Below are 4,766 nucleotides of genomic sequence, written 5' to 3' on the forward strand. Positions count from 1 at the left end.
AGTTCAGAGTTAAGCCCACAAACATGGAGGAGCTATGACAACCCGTTTTAAGCACAACTCAGTCAAATTTGGGCCAGTACAGACTTTATGCAAAATAGTTATATGTGCAAATAATTAGGAGATTAGAATTTGTCTTATTTGCCACATTTCCCCCCGGTGTTAGATAACAAATGTTCAGGCGATGGCACCATCCTGTTTCCTGGTTTGCTCCTTCAGGTGGCTGGACTGGAGCCTTCAGGACCCAGGTTTACAGGTTGTTGGCTTTAACTTACAACCTTCTTCTTCATGCCCCTTCCATTTCCACAATGGAGATTGGAAGACTATATCACTTCCTAAAAGCTTTCAAGACTAATCCCGTTGTACTCTTACCACTCCTTTCCTTTCCTTTCCTTTCTCGTCTATCGTGCATTTTCCTTCTTTTTTTGTGTGTGTGTACCTTGATTATCATCTGGCGAGCAGAGATTATATCATGAATATTTTATAACCCCATAGCGCCAGTATACAAGAGCCTATTAATAGCTCAATGACTTCAAAGGATACTTGCACATGCCTAACACAGGCCAGGTACAGAGCAGGTGCAAAATTATAAGAAGGCACATAGCTGTGGAGTCAGAAAGTGCAGCGGTTTAACCCCTAGCTAGGTCACATAAATCATTAGTGGTCCTGACCAAGTCATTTGATTCTGAGCCTCAGTATCTTCCTCTGCAGAGTGGGGTTAATAATAATGTGAAAGGGTATTTCTTTTGTTGTTGTTGTTGTTAACGTTTATTTACTTTGAGAAACAGAGACAGAGCATGAGTAGGGGACGGGCCGAGAGAGAGGGAGACACAGAATCCGAAGCAGGCTCCAGGCTCCGAGCTGTCAGCACAGAGCCCGACAAGGGGCTCGAACCCACAGACTGTGACATCATGACCCGAGCGGAAGTCAGACGCTTACCCGACTGAGCTATCCGGGTGCCCCATGAAAGGATATTTCTTAAGAAAAGGTAAAATCATGACTCCCATACAGATATAAAATAAACACATGCTAAGGATTTTATTTAACAGATAGATGTTAAATTGGTTCAAAGGCGAAATAAAAGACGCATAAATTTATATGGTGTTAAGAAGTGTTGGAATGAGTTTACACATCGACAGAAACTGGCTTTTTCCAATGAGGGTTGAGTGGGTGGAGAAGCCAATGTAATTCCATCCAGCGAGTATGTATTTGTGTATCCGCAGACAAGAATCATTTGCATTGCTATCAGTTATCTATAGCGTACAGAGTAGTAAAATCGCTTAAAGCCAGTGAAAGGCTCAGAGCCCCCCCCTCTCAGAATCAGAATCAGAATCTGATCCTGGAAAGAGTGTGCACTAAACAATGCATAGTGTTCTACAGAAGCACAAACCTTTCTCTGTAACGCCTAGCTGGCATCCTGTGATTGCTGGGAGGATCAGCTCTCACAAATGTGGAACACCTTGCATAGTCCCGAGAATGTACCAAGTGCCCAAGCAAATGAGAATTGATTTTATTACTATCACTATAAGTTATAAAATAAAATTGCTTTTTGGCTAAGTTTTTGCTCATCAAACCAGAATGGGTATTTTTCCATCGTTATCATCTAATGGCATCCAATATAGTGCCCGGGTACCGGCTTAGTGCTCAGTAGATTTTTGAATGCCAAGTTTATACGAAGGACAATATTCTGGTGAACCGTGAAATAGATTTTTTTAAGTTTATTTATTTATTTTGAGAGAGAGAGAAAAGCATGAGCAGGGGAGGGGCAAAGAGAGAAGGAGAGAGAGAGAATCCCACACTCAGCATGGAACCTGTCACGGGGCTCTATCCCATGAACCGTGAGATCATGACCTGTGCCGAATCAAGAGTTGGACGCTCAACCGATTGAGCCACCCAGGCACCCCGTGAAATAGATTTTGGGAACCATTGACGATTAACCTTGTGAGTCAGGACAGATGGCAAGGAAACCGAAATGACTTCTGCCATCATGCTCTCGTTCTGAAAGTCAGTGGGACTTTCAGTGGGACCTCGCGTCCCATTCATGTAAAATGATGGTGTTTGAACGCTACTCTGCTCTGACCCCTCTCCACTGGATGCCAGCATGAGTTCTGTTGAAATGAGCATTCGCTTTACCCTGGGTCTAAGTCCTTATTCAAACACAGCTTTCAATGATGCCAGCTGAGTTTCCCACATGCCTGCTGTGAAATCCAGGAGGATCTTCTTCAAGGAACCAGTGGCAGTTCAGTTCTCGTGGGAAGCAGACTAGGACCAACAAACAGTTTCCTGAACTCACCCCATTTTAAATGATAAGCAAAGACAGAAGGGGAGCTCAGTAGAGCGAGTGTATGTGTGAGTGTATGCATGTGCTTGTGATTAAATAGCAATAACTACAACAGCCACCCCAAATTTAAAATGGCGTTCCTTGCATAACGCTAAAATAAGTTGCTGGTGGCCAAGAGGAAACTGGGGATGGAACACGGATAAAAATTGGATGTATCTTGGAACTGTCTCTGGTTTTAGTGGTTTGGACCCCAAAGTGGTTCAACTTGTCTCTTCCTTCTTTTTTCTTCTGGAAAGCCTTTCATTTTAGAATGGTAATAAGCAACCACCCAATTTGTACTTAACTGTGGACTTGGCTTCTACTAATTTTCAAGAGTTAAAGAAAGACAGAAAAAATTCTTTAAGCCTGACAGAGTTTCTGGAGCCCCAGCCCTCCCTGAACACCTGCCAGCATCCTACCTGGGTCTTAGAGGAATGCTGGCCTAGAGACAAACTTAATACGTACCACCCTGACTCCCGCAGCTGCTCTTAACTCTTCCATGCATAGGGAGAGCTCTTTGACTAGAAGGAAAACTGTTGTAAGGACAGGTACGGGCCAGGGTGGTAGGAAAGGAATGATGACCTTAACCAGAAAACAAAACTCAACTGTGGGCAAAGGCAGGGCTGGTCTTCTGATTCGGGGACTATCGACAATTATTTCGTGAGTTCCCGAGCAAGATCCATTCTGCCAAAAATAATTCCACTTTGCAAGAGGATGCCAGGAAATCCACAGTTTTGAGTTTTAGTTCAGTCAGTGACTCAGCCATCTGTTAATTTGCAAGGATGTGTGTCTGCAATTCTTCCTTGGATTCTCAGGGAAAGAAAGGACCACCTAATCTAGTGATTCTAAGCTCTTTTTTTTTTTTTTTTTTTGGATGATGGATGCCTTTGAGAACCTCAGTTTTGCAGCTCAGAAAGATGTAGACAGGCACTCCATGTGAGTTAGACTTTTCTCCCACTGCAAACAGTAGAAGCCTGCTGCGGCTAATTTAAGCAACAGAGGGATTTAATGGAAGGAAATGGAGTGGGAGAGGAAATAGGTCTAGAAAGCTTTGGGATCTAGAAAGCAGGAACTAATTCCTAGTGGGCACGATTTCTTCTGTGCTGTCAGCAAAATGAATCCGATAAGCCATTCCCCCCACCAACCCCGCCCCCCCTTGTTGCAAGAAAGATTTCCCAAGAGGAATTCTGTTTGGCTTACATTAGACCCTTCCCTCTTCCCCCGCCATGGCTAAAAGAAGTGAAGTTTATTGACTGCAAGTGCCACCAAGATAGAACAATATTCAGAGGCGATCAAGGCCCTAAAAGGGTAATTAGGGTCTTGATATTACTGAAGGAGAAGGAAACGACGCTGGGCAGGTGAAAGCTACCGGTGTCCACTAAAAACACCTCCACACAGACATCCGAATATCACGTGAGTAGGGGAGCCATGGACCCTTGGCCTAGACCCCAGCTCTGAAAACTGGGGCCAAGAAACCCCTACCTAGGCTACACCCTATGGTCAACATTTACATGCATGCTTTCACACACTCCATTTCCGGAGAGTACGTGTGTTGTGAGAAGACCGGAAGTTCAAGACAAAACGGGGTACCTGCCAGAAGAAAAATAAGCCTGAGGATACCAAGAGTGACAAGAAGCAAACAGAGACGCTGGGAAGAGTAAAACGAAGTCTTTCCCAGACCTGATCCTTGATTAAGTGATCTGCATGTAAGGACGTGTCGTCTACTGTTGCACCAGTCACGGGCTCTCAAGTCAGGGATCTGCTGGTTGTGCACTTGGGTCCGGCGCTATTGCAGGACCTAACGTTCCAGGGACGTGCTCACTTCGGCAGCACATATACTACAATTGGAACGATGCAGCTAGGACAGCAGGGCCCCTGTGCAAGGACGACACGCAAGTTCGTGAAGCTTCCACATCCGAAATAGTTCCCGTGAGGATGGTCTCGAAGGACCTGCTACCTGCAGAATGAGGTCCCTGGAGGGAAGGGTGCTAAGCCAAGCCTCTAGGCTTGATTTCTGATCTCGCTGATGTGGGCACAGCACCAGAGAAACCCATGAGGGGGTGGAGGGAGTCTTGCATCCATTTCAGCAGGGAAGTGGCATGGATCCAGCCCCGAGATGGCCTGGGATACATACGCGGAGGACAAGGAACGCACCGTGCTTATCTAAAACTGTTTGTTCCGTACATGACCATGGGCTATGGGGTGAAATGAACTCCTCTTGGACAACTTCACCATTTCAGACCTTTATAACCCGATTTCTGAATAGATGGTACAAGTACCCTGTGAGGCCCACTGTGATTTTTGCCCCCGCCCACTTCTCCGGATTCATCTCAAGCTCCTGTCACTCTTACATACTAGTCTTCGGCTACCCTGACCTCCTTCCACACCTCTCATCTTCCCCAAGACCTCAAGGCTCTATCATGCATTGTGCCCAGGCCTTCTGTGCCCT

General features: G+C 45.6%; 1 non-coding gene across 1 annotated transcript; it reads left to right on the top strand.

Moving 5' to 3' along the window:
* Positions 1 to 4,131: 4,131 nt before the first annotated feature.
* Positions 4,132 to 4,243, top strand: LOC131484172 (U6 spliceosomal RNA). The gene has a single exon (XR_009248078.1). It is a non-coding gene; the product is annotated as a U6 spliceosomal RNA (small nuclear RNA).
* The last annotated feature ends 523 nt before the right edge of the window (positions 4,244 to 4,766 follow it).

This window comes from Neofelis nebulosa, chromosome 8 (assembly GCF_028018385.1).
Source record: "Neofelis nebulosa isolate mNeoNeb1 chromosome 8, mNeoNeb1.pri, whole genome shotgun sequence".
NCBI classification, from domain to species: domain Eukaryota; kingdom Metazoa; phylum Chordata; class Mammalia; order Carnivora; family Felidae; genus Neofelis; species Neofelis nebulosa.